Below are 22595 nucleotides of genomic sequence, written 5' to 3' on the forward strand. Positions count from 1 at the left end.
GCTAGATCTAATCTATAAGAAGGGATGATGAAAACCTGGTTTAAGGGAAAGATTTGTAACTGGTTGCGTTTGGATCCATAGACAGTTTCGTTTTCATATTTTTACTAAATCTTCATACTTTCTTTTTCATCAAAAAACCCCCCTCATTCAGTTCTTGTCATGACAGATTTGTATTGAGGTTCCTTTGAGAGACGACTTTGGGGTCGCACCCTTGTTACAGATCCAGAATATTTTTTTTTACAATCATCGAGGTTCGACAGTCTCGATCAAATTTTGGCGCCGTTGCCGGGGAACTCGTCAATCTGTTCTGCCATAACAAGATTTGTTTTTCTGTTCTTTTGTTTCTTTTCTGTTCTCTTTCATTCTTTGTTTCTTTCTTTCTTTTGTTTTCTTTCTGTTCTTTTCTTTTGTTTCTTTGCTATTCTTTTATTTCTTTGTTCAATCTTTCTGTTCCTGTTTTTGTTTTCTGTTTTCTGTTTTCTGCTTTCTGCCATAGCCTGTTCACCGCCATTGACTATCTCGGAATGCCCTAATTTTTGTTGTCCAAAGGAATGTGGGTGTGGGGAGAAATAGTCACTGCTTTGCAGTGAGGAGGGCGTTTTGTGGCCAAATTCCAACGTTTAGACCACTTTTAGGACCATTTTGTGTTTTTCAGTGGCTAATTTTGTGTGGTTTTTAGTGTTTTTAGGTCCCTCAATGTTTTTATGTTAAAATTTTGTGAAAAACTGCATAAAAAATCATCTAAGGGCTTCTTGATTGATACGTTTTGTGTTTTTGTGTTTTTGAGTTTTTGAGTTTTTGGTGTGCATAGGCCATTTTGTGTGCTGTTTTTGTGTTGATCTTTAATGCATGACCAGGTCCTCTAAGGAAAAATTACTTGATTTGGATCTTGAATTAGAGAACACTCTTAGAAGGCAAGCTAGAGAGCTTAAGTCTCGGGATAGGATTGACCCTAACAGTGTTTCTAATACTTCATCCGAACCTATTCCAGAATTCATCAATATGCCTGATAATGGGAATGGAAATAATGGAAACAATGGAAATGGAAATCATGGTCATTTGGATGAGAGAACAATTAGAGAGCTGGCCGCACCTGATGTGCATTACCAGCCTTTGTGCATCCAATACCCCCAGCTAGATGCAAATTTTGAATGAAATCTAGACTGATCCATTTGTTGCCCAAGTTTCATGGTCTTGCAGGAGAGGATCCGCACAAGCATCTGAAAGAGTTTCATGTTGTTTGCTCAACCATGCGACCACAAGGAGTAGATGAAGAGCAAATCAAGCTGAGAGCCTTCCCATTCTCACTTAATGGATCAGCCAAGGACTAGTTGTATTACCTGCCACCAGCTGCCATTACCAGCTGGGATGGATTGAAACGGATCTTCCTGGAAAATTCTTCCTAGCCTCCAGAACAGCATCAATAAGGAAGGAAATGTGTGGTATAAGGCAGATGAGTGGTGAGACTCTACATGAGTACTGGGAGAGATTCAAGAAGCTCTGCTCAAGTTGTCCACACCACCAGATAAGTGACCAACTCCTTGTTCAATATTTATATGAAGGCTTGCTCCCAATGGACAGGTACTTGGTAGATGCTGCAAGTGGAGGAGCCCTGGCAGAAAAGACCCCAGCTGCTGCCAAAGAGCTCATATAAAAGATGACCCAAAATGCGCAACAGTTCGACACTCGGATGAACACCCCTGAAAAGGCCACCAATGAAATTAGTGTAGTTGCCACTATAGACCAGCAGAGGATAGAAAACAAGCTTGAGGAATTAGCTTCCATGGTCAGGCAGTTGGCATTAGAGAGAAAGCAACCTCAGCAGGTATGTGGAATTTGCTCCTTACCTTCACATGCCACCGACCAATGCCCCCAGTTGCAAGAAAACACAGAGTCATGTGCTGGAATCTTTCCTGGTAGACCATTCCAGCAACATCATCAACCACAACAACAACACAAGTATGATCCCTACTTAGCCACCTATAATCTTGGATGGAGGGATCACCCAAATTCTAGATATGGAGGGTCTTCAAACCAGTCATTCCAGCAGCATCCATACCAGAATCACAACTTGCAGCAACAACAATTTCAATAGCCACAAAGATTAAATCATCCTCAAGGTTCAAGTTCCAGCAACCATGCCCCACCAAGGCCGAACCAAGCCATGCAACAAGCACCACCATTACCCAAGTCAGAACCTAGCTTGGATGATCTTGTTAAGCAACTAGCAGCCAATACACTCTAATTCCAGCAAAAAATAGAAACCACAATTCAAAATTTAGAGACCCAAATAGGCCAGCTAGCCACAAACATCAATGAGTTAAGGAGTCAAGGTTCGGGGCAGCTTCCTTCACAACCAGTTGCCAATTCGAGGGGTAATGTTAGTGCCATCATGCTTCGAAGTGGGAAAGAAGTGATCATCCCAACCCCTCCACCATCATCAAACATGAAGCAGCATGTAGAGGGTAGCAATGAGCAGCAACCCTCCTCAATCCAAGAAGCCAAGCAGCCCAACTCCACTTATCAAGAACAAGGAGAGTCTTCCAACAACCAGCCCCTGCCATTCCCACATCGAGCAACACAAAACAAGAAAAGAGTAAAGGCCGGATTAGATAAAGAGATTCTAGAGACATTCCAGAAAGTGGAAGTCAATATACCCCTCCTTGAAGCCATCAGACAGATCCCCAAGTATGCAAAATTTCTCAAAGATTTGTGTACGCACAAGAGGAGATTAAGAGGGAACGAACAAGTCAACCTTGGAAGAAATGTCTCTGCCCTTATCCAACCTGCCATGCTAGCAAAGTGCAAAGATCCAGGGACGTTTTCCATTCCTTGTACTATAGGAGACATGCAATTTAGCAATGCTTTACTAGATTTAGGTGCATCCATTAATGTTATGCCTAACTCTATTTATGCTTCATTGCAGTGTGGTCCTTTGAAGCCAACATGAGTGGTTGTCCAGCTAGCTAATAGAAGCACAGCCTACCTATCTGGAGTCTTAAAGGATGTCCTGGTTAAGGTTAAGGATTGTATCTTCCCTGCTGATTTTTATGTTTTAAATATGGAAGATGACAATTTGCATGAGCATGCACCTCTTATATTAGGTAGGCCATTTTTGAAAACTGCAAGGACTATCATCAATGTGCATGAGGGTACACTTTCCATGGAATTTGCTGGTAACACCATTCATTTTAACGTACTTAAGGCCATGAAATGTCCCTCTGAAGATCATTCCACCTTGCAAGTTAACTTGATTCAATTGTTGGTTGATGAAGCATGCACTAAGTCTTGTGATTTGATTGATGAATGTCCCACTGTTCATGAATTCCCAGACATTATTCTTTGTCCTGACTGTAGTGATGGAAGTAGTCAATGTGTGGCATGCTTAGAAATTGATGAATTTTTGAATAGCCATGATTCTGATGTTCATATTGAGCATGCACAATCTGATTCTTATACTTCTCATGGGGAGGATAGTGTTTCTGCTAACCATATTGAACAGGTAGACAGTACCCTTGAGATAAAGGCAAGAAGGTTAGTCCCTTCATTGCAGCAGCCACCATCCCTTGAGTGCAAGCCTTTGCCCGAGCATCTCAAGTATGCCTTCTTGGAGGATGGCGAGAAGCTGCCAGTCATCATCGCCAATAACTTGCAGCCTGACCAAGAGAAAAGGTTATTGGATGTGCTGAAGAAGAACAAGCAGGCCATAGGTTGGACTCTAGCAGACATTCTCGGGATCAGCCCATCTATTTGCATGCACCGTATCCTCCTAGAAGAAGGAGCCAAACCTGTAAGATAGCCACAAAGGAGACTCAACCCCACCATTCTTAATGTGGTAAAACAGGAGGTAAGTAAATTACTTGCAGCCAGTATTATTTACCCTCTTTCTGACAGCAAGTGGGTGAGTCCCGTGCAGGTTGTTCCAAAAAAGACGGGCATCACGGTGGTCCCAAATGAGCAGAATGAGCTTATCCCCATGAGAGTGCAGAACAGCTGGAGAGTCTGCATTGATTATAGAAAGTTGAACCAAGCAACCAGAAAGGATCATTTTCCCCTCCCATTCATTGATCAGATGTTGGAGAAGTTGGCTGGTAAGTCACATTATTGTTTCCTTGACGGCTTTTCTGGTTACTTCTAGATTTGCATAGCCCTAGAGGATCAGGAGAAGACCACCTTCACCTGCCCCTTTGGCACTTTCGCGTATAAAAGGATGCCTTTCGGTTTATGTAATGCTCCAGGTACCTTTCAACGATGCATGGTAAGTATATTTTCAGATTTTCTAAAGCATTACATGGAAGTGTTCATGGATGATTTTTCAGTTTATGGCACATCTTTTGATGATTTCTTGGTTAGCTTGGGTAGAGTCCTAGAGAGGTGCATTGAAAAGAACCTTGTTTTAAATTTTGAAAAGTGTCATTTCATGGTAGAACAAGGAATTGTTTTAGGGCATGTTCTGTCTAAAAAGGGTATAGAAGTGGATCGGTCTAAGGTTGATGTCATTGCTTCTTTGCCTTACCCCACCTCTGTACGAGAGGTGCGTTCCTTCCTCGGACATGCAGGATTCTACCGGAGGTTCATCAAGGATTTCAGCAAGGTTGCACTTCCACTTTCCCACCTACTCCAGAAAGATGTGAATTTCCACTTCGATGAGCCCTGCAAGTGGGCATTTGAGGAACTGAAGAGCCGATTGATTTCTCTACCCATCATACAGCCACCCGACTAGGAGTTGCCCTTCGAGTTGATGTGCGACGCCTCCAACTTTGCAGTGGGTGCCGTCCTTTCCCAGCGTGTGGAGAAGCAATCCCATGTCATAGCTTACGCTTCGTGTACATTGGATGCGGCACATGCTAATTATACCACTACGAAAAAAGAGCTCTTGTCTATTGTTTTTGCATTGGATAAATTTATATCCTATTTACTTGGTTCTAAAGTTACTGTCTTTTCTGACCATGCAGCTCTTAGGTACCTCTTGAAGAAGCCTGATGCCAAACCTCGTTTGATAAGGTGGATGCTCTTGCTCCAAGAATTTGACATTGAGATCAAGGATAAAAGTGGAGTAGAGAACTTGGTAGCCGACCACCTCAGTCGCATTCCTTCCACCTCAGATCCATCTATCATGGACTCCCAACCCATTAGAGATGATTTTCTAGATGAGTTACTCTACCACATTCATTGTGCTGAGCCTTGGTATGCTGATTTGGTAAATTATTTAGTTGCTTCTGCATTACCTGCATATCTTAAGAAGGAACAACTAAATAAATTTAAGAGTCAGGCTCGGTACTATGTGTGGGATGATCCCTATCTGTGGCGCATGTGTAGTGACCAGGTCATCAGGAGATGTGTGCCTAACCATGAGTTTGCTTCTGTCTTAAATTTTTGTCACACTTGCATGTGGTGGTCACTTTGGTCCCCAACGTACTGTTAGGAAAGTCCTAGATTCTGAATTATATTGGCCTTCACTCTTTAAGGATTCGTATGAGTTTTGTAAGAATTGTACACATTGCCAACACATAGGCACTATATCACGTAGGAATGAAATGCCTCAACAACCCTTATTGTTTTGTGAAATCTTTGATGTTTGGGGAATTGACTTCATGGGTCCATTTCCTGTGTCATTTGGTTATGTGTACATTCTGTTAGCTGTGGATTATGTTTCTAAGTGGGTGGAAGCTAAAGCAACCAGGTCTGATGATTCTTCTGTGGTTGCAGAGTTTGTTCGTTCTCTTATCTTTTGCAGGTTCGGCATGCCCAGGGCCATCATCAGCGACCAAGGATCCTACTTTTGCAATAGAAAGATGGATACCCTACTTCGTAAGTATGGGGTAATACACAAAGTGGCGACTCCTTATCATCCACAGACTAATGGGCAAGCTGAAGTGTCAAATAGGGAGATCAAGCAGATTTTAGAGAAGACTGTCCAGCCCCACAGGAAAGACTGGAGCAAGAGATTAGAAGATGCGCTGTGAGCCTACCGCACCGCCTACAAAACCCCCATCGACATGTCCCCCTACAGGTTGGTTTTTGGAAAAGCGTGTCACTTGCAGTGGAAGTGGAGCATAAAGCATATTGGGCAGTGAAGCAATGCAATATGGACATCAGTCAAGCGGGGTCCCAAAGGAAGCTCCAACTCCAAGAACTTGAAGAGATTCGACTGGAAGCATATGAGAACTCGAGGATCTACAAGGCGAAAACAAAGGTTGCACATGACAAGCTGATCATGAGGAAGGAGTTTCAAGTCGGTCAGAAAGTCCTACTATACAATTCCCGCCTTAAGTTGATGCCAGGTAAATTACCTTCCCGTTAGACGGGTCCTTTCCTGGTTACTCATGTTTTTCCTTATGGTGCAGTTGAAATCAAGGATGAGTCCAATGCGAAGCAATTCACAGTGAACGGGCATCGACTTAAGCCATTCCATGAGGACTTTCAGGAGCACATTATGGAGGAGTTGCATCTCCTCAACGCCACCTCCATTTGATACACCAGGCTGTTTCTCTCTCCTTACTTTTCTTACTTGTCCTATACATGATTCTTGATGCATGCTTACATTGAGGACAATGTAATGTTTGAGTGTGGGGGGGGGGAGTTTTAGAATAGAAAAAAAAAATAAATAAAAAAAATTGCAAAATGAGGCAAATTGAGTTTGAAAGAATTTGGCATGTTTAGAAAGTCGATCTTATTTTTTTGGGCTTTCAAGTAAATTGGAAATGAGTTTGGCTTGGTGGGTTGATTGAGGTAGTCTTTGTGAGGATATTTGTGCTCATGCATGTTCTTTCTTATGATATGCGTGCATTCACTAATTATGGGTATCACTCCAGAGCTTGTTTTGAATCTTTATTAAAGCTATCAGTGCTCGTGCATGTGAAAAGATGATTAAGGCATTTTTTCATTTTACTCGCAATTTCTCTAAAAAAAAAAAAAAAAAAAAGGATCTTTCCCCTTCTTTAGGTTGAAGAACATTCATTGCATCCCTTGATTATGGCAACATATTAAGCAAGTCCTTTGGAATCAAAAGAAAAATAGATAGAAAGGCCAAAGGCCAAGGTGAGATGGAGCGTAAAACGCACTCGCAAAGGTTGGGATGGAGCGTAAAACGCACCCACCGTTCAAAAAAAAAAAAAAAAAGTTCTATTTTCTGCTTGCTTAATAGTTCTTCATTAATCTTGGATTGTCTTGAATGTTTTCTTCCTAAGGTTTACTTTACTTTTCATTGTTATCTTCCTATCCTTTTCAGAGCCATGAATAAAAGTCCTTTTGATTTGCATGCAAAAAGCATTGAGAGTGGAGATTTCGAAGATGAGCATATCTGGTAGTGGAATTGTGATTGAGTGGAGTGAGGCATAGCATTTAAGGAACTTGAGAGCATATTCTTATTCTATGAGGGTCTGCTTATTTTGACTCGTCTTGCCAAGTAAAATTGCCATGCTACTTGTTTGTCTGGGAACTGTAAGAAAGATGATCTTTGAGTGTTGAATTCCTATAAAACTTGCCGTGCCTCTCATTTTGCATTCTTCACATCCCTTTTGTTATTGAGTGTTAGTGTCTAGTGTTTTGCCCAAGAGTGCAAAAGTCTAAGTGTGGGGGAATTTGATAGAGCGCATATTTTCATATTATTTAGCCCTCATATTTAGTCTTTTTGCACGTTAGTTGTGTCATTTTATTCATCTTGATTTTGCTTTATTTTATTTTATAAGAATTGGGCTTCACACTATTTTATTTTATTTTGGACAGATTGGGGCTTCCTGGGTCATAAGGAATTTTGATGGCAAGAAAGGAAACAAGGAGATTGGAGACAAAGAAGCAAAAAGTGTGCTGACAGATTTGACCTTTTGTGCTTCTTTCAATTTTTTTTCCAAGTTATAATCCCATAACATGAATGATGTCTTCAGAGATATTGTAGAGGACTTCTTAGGCTTTCTTTAATGGTATGGTTTGTTCAAATCCGAGTTCGTTTGGGCCTCAAAACATCGCTTCAAAGTCGGGACCAGATAGCTGGGTTAAATTAGGAAAGCTACATTGAACACTGATTCTTTAAAAGGCCATAACTTGGGCGTCCGATATCCAAATCAAGTGATTAAAACTCCCAAATTAATCTACTCTTCCTGATCTACAATTTTTATGAAGGGTCTGAATCCCAGAACGCATATTATCCTATTCGAAATCGGCTGTGAAGTTGCGGTAACCTAGGGTTTCCTCCTTAAGCTCTAATTAAGCACCTTAGGAGGCCATTAGGGGAGGAGATATATATTCTTTACTTTTTTGTCTCATGAACAGTAGCCATTTTTTCTCTGTTTTTGTTTTCTTCTCCATGGAGGGCTAAACACTTATAATCAGTTGAAATCCGAACTTATTCCATGGTTTGAATCCCGAAAGCTTCTACGAAATCTGGTTTGAATTTCAATTATATTTGTTTTAAGTTTTCTCTACTTCTTTTCGGCTTATTCTAGTGCATGTTCAAGACGATTGTATGAACATATACGGGGTGGATTTCTCTTTTCTATATTGCGGTTTTAATGTTGTAGTCGGTTGATACAACGCACGAAGGAAAGAAGCATAAACAAATAACTTGGTATGGATGGTTATGGATACTAGGTTCTGGAATCTGTGTGAATGAAGATTAAAATTGGTAAACTGATTGAAGGAGGTTTTCTTTGATTTTTATATCAGCTTTGATTTGATCTCTAGACGGTTCTTGGAGATTTATTTATGTAGATTTTGGGTGTTAAAACTCGGCTAGATCTAATCTATAAGAAGGGATGATGAAAACCTAGTTTAAGGGAAAGATTTGTAACTAGTTGCGTTTGGATCCATAGACAGTTTCGTTTTCATATTTTTACTAAATCTTCATACTTTCTTTTTCATCAAAAAACCCCCCCTCGTTCAGTTCTTGTCATGACAGATTTGTATTGAGGTTCATTTGAGAGACGACTTTGGGGTCGCACCCTTGCTGCAGATCCGGAATATTTTTTTTTACAATCATCGAGGTTCGACAGTCTCGATCAGACATCACCTCTCGCAAGATATAACAGAACGTCTTAAACATATCCAAGACATACATAGGTTCGCATATAAATGAAAATATTCTAAACATGCTTTAAACAGCAAATTAAACTTATTCTTCAGCTACCTCCTTTCCCTTAGAGTCGCTCGTCGAACCTGGAACGTTTTAATATTCCAGGGACATAGTCCAACTAGAAGATGAATCTTCTAGTGAGAAACTCCAAAAACAGTTTATATCGATGCATGATCAGGTATAAAATGTATGAGAAGACAACAAGAACTACTCCGAAGTGCCTCGTGAACACATTAGCCTCCTCCAACGAGAGCTTTCTCAATGGCGCACGCATAGCGCCTCTCAGGAGGTCCCTAACCATGTCACTTCGGCCTGACCTCATAGCACTCATGCAAGCACTGCATTCATTGTTCCTTAGGCCCACGGTCTTCCCCACGAGAGCTTTCTCGATGGCGCACGCATAGTGCCTCTCGGGGGATATCCGACTTTTGCCCTCGGCCAACAACAAATAGGTACAACAGTATGTGTAATACCCGGTATTACATGGTGTTGAAAATAAATAATTTTTGATTATTTTGAAAGGACCTCGGGTGGTCCGGGAAGCCCAAGGGTCAATATCGAGAAATTAATTAATAAAATTGTCGAATTGGCAGTTGGGAGTGCCTCGGGACTTGGATGTCCAGGGAAGAAGGCAAGGGATTGGTGAGTGTCTCGAGATGAGGATAATGACGTTGGAAGCGGTTTGATCGGGAATAAATTTTGAAATAAATTCTGTATAAGCCCGAGTGGGTGCCAATACCGAATAGTCGGAGAGGACCTCCTGGAAGCTAAGGGGACCCTAGGGGTGGTTCGGTTTTTTGAGTAAGGCAACCCTTAAGTGTGTTCAGGTCGAATAAAGGTCCCGTGCAGGCGCAGGAATGAAATCAAGATTCCTGAGTAGATGCGGATTATTAATGTTTAGAGAATAAAGAATTTGTGTGGGTTAATGATAATTAAATTAGGATTGGAGGGCCCAAATGTCATTATTAAAAATTCCTAAGTGGAATTAGGGGTTCTCAAGTGCAAATAATGAGAATTGAGGGTTTAATGTGTGAATTATATATATATGTATATATATAGGCGTGAGGAAGCTTCCTCGTGTACGCCTCTGCCATTTTGAAATGGCGGCGAGATCAGAGAATGAGAGATAGAGGGAGCGAGCAGAGAGAGCAAATGAGAGTGAGAGATCATGGGAGAGTGTTGGCCGAGGCTTTGCAAGTGATCGCGAGAGAGCATTCTGAGAGGAAGAGATGGCCAAACTCGGCCATGGAAGTAGCAGCTAAAGATGCTGTTGAAATGGCCGAGGAAGAACCAGCCATTAAAGCCGACGATTGAAGCTTCAGTTTCGGGAGCTTAAAGACTCCAATGGCAGTCCAGCAAGGCCGGCGGCCGCGGTGACCAGCGGCAGCAGAGGAAGCCGGTGATGGCAGAGATAGCTGATGATGGAAGAAGAAGAAGGCGGCAGCAAACCAGCGAGGGCGCGCGATAGAACTCGTGGAGGCCGAAGGGGAGGCTGCTTAGGTGCGTCGTAGGGGCCACCTTGGTGCGTCGATGGCCAGTCGAGACCCGTGGTGATGGCTGTAGCGGTGTGTGCAAGCTGCTCGAGAGAGGCAGCCATGGCTGCTCGCGATAGCAGCGACCAAGGTGGGGGATGCCGATTCGGGTGGCCACTGTGCGACGATGGGAGGTGGCCGGTGATGGCTGAGACGTTGGCAAGGGGGCTCGCGGCCATGCGCGGAAGCTGCTGGCCGAGAGGAAGGAAAAGGCGCGCGGGAAGGTTGGAGAAGAAGGTGAACAGTGCCGCGCGAGAGGAAGAAAACAGGGGAAAAGAAAAGAAAAGAAAAGAAAAGAAAAAAGAAAATAAAAATGAAGGAAATAGAGAAAAAATCTCCAAAAATTCCAGAAAATTCTGGAATAATCCTGAGAATTATTTTGGGGCTTGACGAGCGTGCCGGAAGCTCGAGAATGGGATTTTGGGCATGAGATGGCAGCTCGGGAAGTAACGTCGTCGTGGGCATTTGGCCGATTTTTCCTTCCAATTGAATGAGGTAAATTAATTTAATTATTTTCATTATGTGAGATAATGAATTATGTAGTATTAGTTGGAATAAACCCTGTGTTGGGGTTATTTGAAATTGTTAATGAATGATTTTGGTGATGTGCGGCGTAGCTGAGGGCATTGGTTTAATGCTAGATGTTGATTGAGTTGGGTTTGTGTGTATTTCTATCTAGGTTCGACCGGGAAAGCGGTGATCCTAGAAGAGCTCGGAGTTCGGGCTGGCGTTCTCGCCGAGGCAGAGATGAGGCTTCGAGCCAGGTAAGGGACAACCCCATGTGGAGGTGGCCTTGCAAGTTGGTAAATATGTCTGATAATGTTTTTATGTTGCATTGGCATGTAGTGGTTATATCTTGTGTGATACAAGACCTAGTGGACCAATGGCCATATGGAGGACTAGTGTGGTGGGGGCTGATAGGTTGATGCCTCAAACCTTAGTGGGTTGTGAGGATGTGTGAGCCTAGCCTCATTTGCATGCATTGGCATACATAAACATGATTATATTCATATTTACATGCATTGCACCCTTACTGAGTCTTTATGACTCATGAGGTTTTACCTCATGTGTAGATGATGCAAGTTCGGATGCAAGCAGGGATGGCGCCGGGAGGCCATTGTGGCAACTAGCTGTGTTGCCCGAGTTATGTATTTTATTATTGCTTGTATGTAGCCAAATGGGTGTTGTGTATGTATACTCTTGTGAGTAAATGTATGTATTATTGAGCGTAGATGTATCTAATTGTTGTAATCATCAATAGGATAGATGATTGTGAGTCTGCGTGATTTAATTGTGACTTGAGTTGTTGAAGCCAAGTTCGGACCGAGTAAAGGCCAACGAGGTATGTTCTCATAAATCCCCAATACTCAGCGAAATGTTGTTATGCTAGCTTTGTGCCTGGGTCACCTCTGGCTTGCTATAGGGCGAGCTGAAGAGAGGTGAAGCTCACTCGGGTTTCAGGTCTTGGTCCGCTGAGTTTTTTCTTGTTTGAGTTGGACCGATTCTTGAGTGGAGCGAAGGGAAGGACGAAGCCTAGTTCCCACCTAGGGCGTTTCCTGTTGAAACATAGTCCAACCCTTCAGTGGTGGTTCGTCGGGTGAGTAATCCGGTCGATTATTTACCGGTGGCGCCCGTAAGTGGGAGCGGGTCATTACAGTATGGCCACACGAATTTTATAAATGCAACAGTTAAAAATTCAATAGCATATAATTTTCAGAAAAATACATTTCATATATGCATTATGATTTCACATAAGAGAATAACAAGTGTTTATGTGTAAGAACTTCATGAAACACGTCTCATGCAATAGAAATCTCTTATAAGAGAATAAAAAATAGGATTTGGAGTATAGGAGTCTCACCTTGTTGGTTTATCTTTTCAACGGTATAATTTCACAGCAAACGACCTAGGTTTCTGCAGAAAACATGCGTTTTGGTAAACCTAACCTTAAATATTTTTACATAGGGTTGAAGGGTATTAAATTAGGGGTATAACTGGAAAATTTGAAGAAAAAAAGACCCCTCACGCGCCCTCACGCGCCCCAAGAAGGCTAGCCATGCGCCCTCACGCGCAGCTATTATTCGGCGCGTGTATCTCACGCGCTGCACAGTAGTCTCGGACTGCTTCGCCTCGGGTTGGTATTTCGGCCATAACTTCCTCATTTTAACTTCAATTCGACCCCCGTTTGAACCTACGCGACCATATCTTCCCCCTCTACAAGATTATCAAAAAAATGGGACTTACCTTGTTTTTTTCCTGACTGATTTTGGCAAATTCCGACGAAGACCCGCAACTCCGACGAGGCTCGTTCTCCGCCGCTTCTTCGCCGCTTTCTCCCCACCTTCTTGCCGAACTCCCTTCTCTCTCTCTAGAGCAAGCTCCTCCTCTTAGAGTGCTTCACTCCTCAAACTTGTTTGGAATGATTTGAGAAGAACCCATGGTGCCTTTTTATAGATTTCTCCAACAATCACATTATACCACTTGTCAAAATCTTAGCCATGGACTCCAAAGACTCAAAGCCATAATTGAGTGGCTTTTGAAATCCAAAACTAGAATGAATTAAACTTTTTGAATCCAAGCTAAAACCCCAAACTTCTTTCAAATAACACTTTGGCCCTTATTTCAAGTCCTCAACTTCAATCTTTTACCACATAAGTTCTTAATTTCATCCTTATTTCATTTGGATAATTTTTTAATTACAATTACACCCTCAAACATCAAATTTATCGAGATACTTAAAATCCCAAAATTAATAACTCAAAATTACTCAATATATACAATTTTTCGGAAGCCCCTTACCATCATTCGGTCTTTTTAGGCTACAACTTAGCTTAACTGAAAACCATTTCTGATTTGATTTCTTTCAGCGTCATAAATCTCGCCTCGAGATGCTCATAAAAAATATACCTTTAACCTTAGGTATCTAAGCTCTAGGGTACTCCCTACGACTGATTCGGTCATTCGTTGCCAATTCAAACATATTTTCGGTATTTTAAACTCACTTAAAATACGTGGCATCTTCACAAAAATATGGGGTATTATACCTGGGCCATTTTTAATTGCACTTTTTGGTCCCCAAAAAATGGATAAATTACACTAGTACCCCAAAATTTTTGATAAATTACACTTTTACCCGAACTTCAATATTTATGATTTTACCCCTAGTTCAGAAACTAAACCTTTGACTCAAGGCTTCTATAATCCCTCGAAATGACCTATTTTCTCAAGTATTTGAACCTAAAAATCTCGAGTACTACCTTAAATTTGAGTCTAAAAATCTAGGGGCATTACAGGTTAGCTTGCCCATTCAACAATTTTAATATCAATTTCTCATCCTTGAAAGGTAAGAATGAAACTAGGGGCATAAAGAGGGGTATATTATTCATGTTTATGGGTGAAGTTGTTTAAGTAATCCAAAATCATCTTAATTATCAAAATGTTTAATTATGGGCACCGCGTCTTGATTGGTTGCCATAAAGGTGGTATAGGTGTATATTTTGGGTATGTGCAGTGACGACGTCGTAATGTGTATAGAAATTGGTAATGTATATGACATATACGTGATATGTTTGATTGCATTAAATGTGTTGGAAATGACCTAGGTGTATGAGTTGGCGAAATGCTAGCATGTAATTGTGTGGAGTAATATTTGGAAGGATACATGAAGTATACTCTTGATGCTTGCCTAGTGTGATTTAATGCATGTGATACTCGCCTGAGATGGTCAGTGCAAGAGGTACGATCCATGATGCTTGCTTAGCGAAATCTAGTGCATGTGAATGAAGCTTTCCTAGTGTAATCTTGTGCATGTGGACTATTGGTCTTGATGTTTGCCTAGTGTAATCTAGTGCATGTACAACTTCGACTCGTGATACTTGCCTAGTGAAATCTAATGCATGTGATACTTGCCCAAAGTAGTCGATGCATGTGATATATGGCTTGCAATACTCGCCTGGGGCTGTCCGTGCATGTGGGGATTTGACCCTAGATGCACGCCTAGTGTGAATCCAATGCATGAGAGGACATTGACCCTCATGTTGATATGGTAAAGTTAATGTTATTGGCTTGCATGACAATATGATAGAGTTGTAAATATGTGATGTGGCTATGTAGTTGATTCTCATAGCAGTATGATAACATGTAATATATGTATGTAATGGAAAGGCATTGGACCTTGCGATAGTAGAACAAACTGGTTGTTGTATGACATAGTAAAGTATAGTAAGAGGTTATGTAGTTGATGTAAGCATTCTCCTTTATTATGTTCTATTATTTAATTTGTGCTTATGATTCGTAATGTTTGCCTAGCTTATTACTAGTGCATAGGCGAACTATGGTTCACGGTTTGGTGGCATGGTGTGTATAGTTATGTGTGGCTACATATATATGTATATTATGGTGAGGCATGGTAAATGTTTGTAAGTTAATGGTGGGGAAAAAGCTGTTCTATTCTATTCAATTTCTTATCGTTCATGCCTCAATTCATTATACTACATACTTGCCATACATATTACTTGTTGAGCCTTGCGGCTCACCTTGTTTCTTTTGCATCATTCCAAATAAGGGGAAAACTAAGGAAAGGGCTGAGTCGAGTGGAGCTTGAGTATCTCAGGGATTAGACATGTGTATAGGGCTCTCCCAACTAAAAGATCCTCGAGGTGTTGTTTTGAGGGCATGCTAAATAGAGTTTAATTTTTGTAATTTAACTTTATTACCCTTTTTACTTTGGCATGTTCGGGCAGTGTAGCCCATCAAATTCGATAAATAGATTGTAACGCCCCACTTTTCCAAATACAAAACAACTAGAAACATAAGAAGACATCACCTATGGGCGTTCTGGAAACCCTTACCAATGGAAGCATTGGATCGAACCTGCAAGCTTAATCAAAGCTAAATAAAGGGGTTTCCACTATATTTCCTTTATATGTACAAGAAATGCATACAACTTGCAATAAATGCAAAAGATGTAACTCACTACTTGAAGTTACAATTGCAACACATGCCCAAACTAGTGAATAAACCCTTATCATGGAAGCCTTACATAACCCTTGTTTATACAATTGCGATACACAAGTCTCAAATAAATCCAAAGGCTACATAAGATCCATAGCACATGAACAACATGGAGTTTAACTAAACATCGGCCTCCTCGTAGCCTTTTTTCCTACTTGTCTCTGGGGTACTTGGCATGCTAATATATCTGGGACATTGAATGTCCCAGGGCATCAACCCAAGTTAGATATTGGCATCTAAGTGAGATGGTTTCAAGAAAGAAGTAGATCATGTATGAAATGCAAGTATGCAAAGTGAAACCCCCTTTGTGGAAGCCATACCAGGGTGTTGTAATCACCCCCACGCACGCCATGCTCACCTCAAACACGCATATGTGACTCTACGAGTCACTCATGGCGACCACTAGCTTGCCATAAACAACCACATACCATGAAGTGATGAAATAGGTAAAGTAACATGCTAATCAAAGAGAGCAAGTGAATATGTCCACATTCAACACAAATGGTTCAAGCAATGATCAATATGAAGCACAAATAATGCAAGAAACCACTCATCTCAATCTTTTCCCCTCGATAGCACTGTTTATAACCCGATTTCGAGCACTAGGGGTTGTTCTGCAGAAATCATGCATTTTGGTGAACCAAACCTTAAATATTTATCCATAGGGATTGTATATAATTAAATTAGGAGAATAACGGTGAAAATTTCAGGCCAATCAGAGGCCGGATGCGCCCTCACGTGCCCCCGGAAGGTGGCCACGCGCTACCCCCTTCTCTATTTTGCAACCCAAAATTAAAACGGCCATATCTTGCTCATTTTTTATCTGATTCGCTCTCCATTTGAACCCGCGGACTCCTATTTTCATGCTCTACGACCCTATGGAAATACAATTGGCTTACCTCTTCAAATTCCCTTCTGTTTTGGCAGTTTTCCAGCCAGGTCTCTCTTTCCTTTCTTCTTTGCTTTTCCCTTGCACTTTCTTTCTTTCCTTTCTCCTTAGCTTCTCATGGACCTAATTCCTTCCCTTAATATAGCCTTTAAATGCCCAAATCCTCAAGATTTCACTTGGCCTCCAAGTTACTTATTTTCCACCCAAGTAATCATCACACTTTGAAAATTTTCCAATCTTCTCAAGCAAGCCTCCACTTCTTCCAATCCTAGGCCACCAAATACACTTTTCAAGATAAGCCTTATCATATTCTTTCTTTGCAAGTAAATCCTAGCCAATCCTAATCCTCCAAGTTTAGACTTTAGGATAAAAATCAATCATTGCAATCTTTGATTTTGATTTCATCTTCTTCTTTAAGCCTTTACTTCCTTCCAATCAATCTCCCCTTCACGTGGCTTTCATGATAAGAACACTCAAAGACCCTTATCTCTTCTCTTCCAAGCCACTCATAGCCTTCCAACTCATGCCACTTAAGACTTTTGGGGTAAGAATCAATCATTACTTCCTTTGAATATTTTTATCTTCCTATTCAAGCTTCTCCTTTCTTCCAATCTTAAACTTTCAAATACTCCCTCACGTGGCTTTAGGATAAGCTCTATCATTCTCTTCTTTTGCAAGCCAGTGTAAACCTTCCAAGTTTCATTACTTTTGACTTTAAGGGTAAAAGTAATTATTATCATCATAAGCTTTAGGACTTTTAGGGATAATCCTCTAATCCCATCTTTCCAACTCAAGACTTCTTACATAAGTATATATCATTGCAAATATTCCTATTTGTTGGAGAAGTCATCCTTTGATATTTGCATTTGAGTCCTTAAAACCATTTTCATTTACACTTAATCCAAAACTTCCATTAAAACACTTTATTGCATCATCCAACCTTTACATTAAATTTTGGGGTATTACATAGATGATGGTGTATATATTTTTGTGGGCTTCTGATGGCTAATGATATAAATGTGGTTGGTTGTAATTGAGCTTTTATTTTATATCATTTCTTTGACGCTCCACTTCCTCGATTTCTCTTGGTAGTGGGATCTCCGGAGGTGGGCGTTACAGTTTGGTATCAGGGCAAGGTTGGGATGAGATGAGCCTTTGTACGTATAGGAACATCAAATAGAGTTAGGACTATGGTTAATAGTCCAAAATAAGATTAAATAAGGATTGTATTCTAAAGTAATTTAATTGTGCAGGAAATGAGTACTCGCAAAGGTAGACCGCCGACCTGAGGCTGAGGCCATGGTCAAGCCGCTCCAATTCTTACACCTGGCACTCCGGAGGAGCCTACTGGGAGTGGAGGTAAGAGATGAATGAGATGCGAGGGACTCTGGCTAGTATATTGAGGGCAATGGATGCACTTACTGCCAATTAAACTAGGCAGGTCAAGCACAGCAAGGGGCAGAGAGTGGCCCAAGTGAGAGCAATGAGGGACAGACTATGAATCCAATGGCACAAGGAGTGAATAGTAGTATGGGGAGCTAACTCTTGAAGGAATTTATGGTTCTTTGACCCCTAGAGATCAATGGAAGGGTAGATATCTCGACCGTTGAAAATTAGATGTTGTCCATAGAAAAGTATCTATTGACTATAAGGTGCATTGACACACAGAGGGTACAGTTACCCACCTTCTTGGTGAGGGGAGATGAGGAGAGATAGTGGGAGGTGGCCAGGTAGAGGTTCATTAATAGAGAGCCATGTTGGGCGGAGTTCCATGAGATATTTAATGAAAAATATTTTCCCATTTGGGTTATGAAAAAAAGACTTATGAATTTGTGTATGCTACATTTTTCATTTCTATCTTGTATTTCAACTCCTTTAGTTTACTTTCAGCAAAATTTATTTTTCAGTAAGTTAAAGTCTTATTTCCAGCATTCAAAGTTTGTTGTTACAACAATTTTTTTTTAATCTTGCAAAGCTCATTGTAATTCAAGATTTATTTGCATCATCATTTCTTAAAGCTACAAGTATTTTAAGCTTTAGATAAAGTCTTTCACATTCATTTTTTAATGATTCTAAAAGGACAATTAACTCTTTCTTGGGTGTCTAATAGTTCTTTCAATTGGTATCAGAGCAGGTGCTCTTATTTTTTCTAAACTTAAAAGCTAAGAGTGATCCATGGCATTCAAGGGGGATTTTGATGCCATCACTTCTTTTGCAAATAGTTTTTAGAAAGGCATGAAAAATGGTTTTATTTCAAAATCATCCATGGATTTGAGTGTGCATTGTTCTTTAAATAATTCTATTAATACTAATCATTTATGTGAAGTTTTTGATAGTGAACACAGGGATATTAAAGAAGATCCTCTCTAAGAATCTCAAGTTCCATCCACTCGTCAAGAGGAGCACAAAGTAGAAGAAAAGGTAATATCTACATTTACTTACTATATTACTGATACTCTTAACAAGATTGACGAATACGAAGAACAATTTTCAAATGAAAACCTATTAATCGCTTCTAATAATTTAAATTCTCAATTTGAACAACTTCGTATAGAAAATAGCTTTCTGATCACCCTAAAATATACCGCAAGTGTACGGATCGAACAAGTAATATAATAGTAAGTAAGAATATCGTTCCCACGAGGAAAGATTTTAAATACCAAATTTATAAACTTTCTTTATTATTTAGATAATAAAAATTTCAAATTTAATAAAGAACATAAAAAAATAAATTAATTAGATTAATAAAATAAAATTGATTTGGAAGGAAACTTGAATCAAGAAATCAGTGGATTTTAATAACTAAGGCACATGTATGAACCTAGCTATGCAATGCAAATAATAGATTTTTATGGGAATGAATTGGTCAATTGAGTATGTGACGGCGAAAATCTCCTAATGCATTCGTTATCCTATTTCTAGGCTATAACGAGTTTATTTTCATTTAATAACTTCCTATATTTCTATGAAAGTTTAATTAAATGAAAATGCATTAAAAATTGTGAAATTCCTAGCTTATTGCAAAAAGCCACACAAAGAAACCGAATTCTATTTCTAGTCGATTTCACTTTATGGTGTATGGTACCTACGATGCAATTCCCAAACTATCTCCTTTCGGTCTCAAGATTAGGCATCAAATCACGTAAATAGTGGCCAATTATTTACAAGCATTAAATTCAATACCATACAACTCAACATAACCCAATTTATTCAATCACATAAAATTATAAAAAATGCATCATCATAGTTTCGGCCAATACATGGCCTTTGTTCAACAAATTAGTTCATGATAGTATTAATTAAAATCCAAAGTGACATTGGAAGTACAGGAGAATTAATTAAACAAGGAAAAAGAAGAAAGAAATTCCCTATGCCCAGATCTGTTCCATATCTGAGTGTTGGAGCTGCTGTCGCCCGCGTCCGTGACGTCCCTGGCTACTGTTGTGTTGCTGTATTGCCTCCATCTTCAATCAAGCCGTGCGCAGCCGCAACCTCAATCTCCAATCTCTTATTCTTCCCTTAGCCTTCACTGCTGCACAATTTCTCTAATTCCACCGCCTCCCAAGTCTCTGCCCTTCAAAATCCATATATTAATATTATATATATATATATAGGGCATGGAGTTCCAATTGCAATGCAATTAGACTCCATTTATTATATTATATAATTATTATATACACACATAGACTCACGCACGCCACTTCACACACACATATATATAATATAATATATAATATATATTATATATAAATAATATAATAGATAATATAATATTTAATATACTTTTAATTATATTAATTTTAATTATTTATAATATTTATTTTTTATTTATATTATAATATTAATTTATAGTATTAACTTTATAATATCTTTTTTATTTTTTATTTTTATTTTTATTTATTATTTATTATTTTTTTCAACCCAAACACAAAGTAACATTTATGTAAAATAACAAAAAATACTAAAAATTAAATATATATAAAAGAAACTTAAAATACTAGATAATTATAGATAAAAACACATATAAAATACTTAAAACACTACTTAATTATGACCAATAAATGTGTAAATAAATTCCCACATCAAATACCCCCAAACTTGAATGATTGCTTGTTCTCAAGCAAAGAAAATAAATTCTATACTCAAACACAAAACTTATGATTGGAATCATTCATCACATTCAAATCCTTTGCTATGCCCAATCAGAACCCAAGTGAGAATTCTCATACCAATCACAATTACTGGCAGAATTGAAATTAGAATAAACAACATTGACATTCCCCAACTTACCAAACATTTTTACAAGATTGTCCACCTTGGCGTTTAACATATTAATGCCATCAACTTCATACATACCTGAGGCTTTCTTAGGCTTACCTCTTTCAGTAGACCATTGATAATTGTTGGAAGCCATTTCTTCAAGTAACTCATATGCATCCTCTGTAGACTTACCCATTAGCACACCCCCTGCGGTAGCATCTATAGTGATTCTAACTGAATGGGATAGACCATTATAGAATGTCTGCATAATCAACCAATCAGGCAAACCATGGTGTGGACACCGTCTTTGCAATTCCTTAAACCTTTCCCATGCCTCATACAAAGATTCACCATCAAATTGAACAAAACTGGTAATATCATTCCTGAGTTTAGCAGTCTTACCTGGTGGAAAATACTTACTCAAGAATGTTTGTGATACGGCTATCCATGTGGTAAATGAATTTGGAGCTTTGGAATTTAACCACATCTTAGCTTTATCTCTCAACGAAAAAGGAAACAACCTCAATTTGATTACATCCTCACTGACGCCATTCATTTTGATGGTATCGCATATCTCTAAAAAGTTTGCTAAATGTGCATTAGGATCTTCAGTTGGATTTCCACCAAATTGCCCCTACTGAACCATCTGAATGAGTCCTGGTTTAATCTCAAAGTTATTAGCATTGACAGATGGTCTCAATATGCTGGCTTGAGCTCCAATTGGGTCTGGCATGACATAATCACGTAACAATCTCTGATTTTGCTCATGGTTCTGGTTCTGGTTGTGATTTTCTGCCATGACTGTTACTTGTCGTGTCAATCTCGTCCCTTTCTTTATTGCTCGACAAGTTCTTTCTATCTCGGGATCAAATGGTTGAATTTCTCCACGCTTTCTTAGCATACACTACTCAGCCTGTAATGTAAAACAAGACAATGTAAGATAGGCAAAAAAATTAAAAAAAAAAAATAAAGAATAAAAAATAACAATAATAACAAAAAATAAAATAAATCAAAAAAATTACAAAAGACAAAGACACTAAAAAAAAAATGTATACAATCTAAATTAATAAAGAAAAAGTTTTAATTTGATATTGAAGATTACTTTGCCCGGCAACGACGTCAAAAACTTGATCACCCTAAAATATACTGCAAGTGTACGGGTCGAACAAGTAATATAATAGTAAGTAAGAATATCGTTCTCACGAGGAAAGATTTTAAATACCAAATTTATAAACTTTCTTTATTATTTAGATAATAAAAATTTTAGATTTAATAAAGAATGGAAAAAAAAATTAATTAGATTAATAAAATAAAATTGATTTGGAAGGAAACTTGAATCAAGAAATCAGTGGATTTTAATAACTAAGGCACATGTATGAACCTAGCTATGCAATGCAAATAATAGATTTTTATGGGAATGAATTGGTCAATTGAGTATGTGATGGCAAAATCTCCTAATGCATTCGTTATCCTATTTCTAGGCTATAACGAGTCTATTTTCATTTAATAACTTCCTATATTTCTATGAAAATTTAATTAAATGAAAACGCATTAAAAATTGTGAAATTCCTAGCTTATTGCTAAAAGTTGCACAAAGAAACCGAATTCTATTTCTAGTCGATTTCACTTTATGGTGTATGGTACCTACGATGCAATTCCCAAACTATCTCCTTTCGGTCTCAAGATTAGGCATCAAATCACGTAAATAGTGGCCAATTATTTACAAGAATTAAATTCAATACCATACAACTCAACATAACCCAATTTATTCAATCACAAAAAATTATAAAAAATGCATCATCATAGTTTCGGCCAATACATGGCCTTAGTT

General features: G+C 39.1%; 1 non-coding gene across 1 annotated transcript; it reads left to right on the forward strand.

Moving 5' to 3' along the window:
• Positions 1 to 21048: 21048 nt before the first annotated feature.
• LOC127807027 (small nucleolar RNA R71) lies at positions 21049 to 21155 on the forward strand. The gene has a single exon (XR_008024564.1). It is a non-coding gene; the product is annotated as a small nucleolar RNA R71 (small nucleolar RNA).
• The last annotated feature ends 1440 nt before the right edge of the window (positions 21156 to 22595 follow it).

Source organism: Diospyros lotus, chromosome 7 (genome assembly GCF_014633365.1).
Source record: "Diospyros lotus cultivar Yz01 chromosome 7, ASM1463336v1, whole genome shotgun sequence".
Taxonomy (NCBI): domain Eukaryota; kingdom Viridiplantae; phylum Streptophyta; class Magnoliopsida; order Ericales; family Ebenaceae; genus Diospyros; species Diospyros lotus.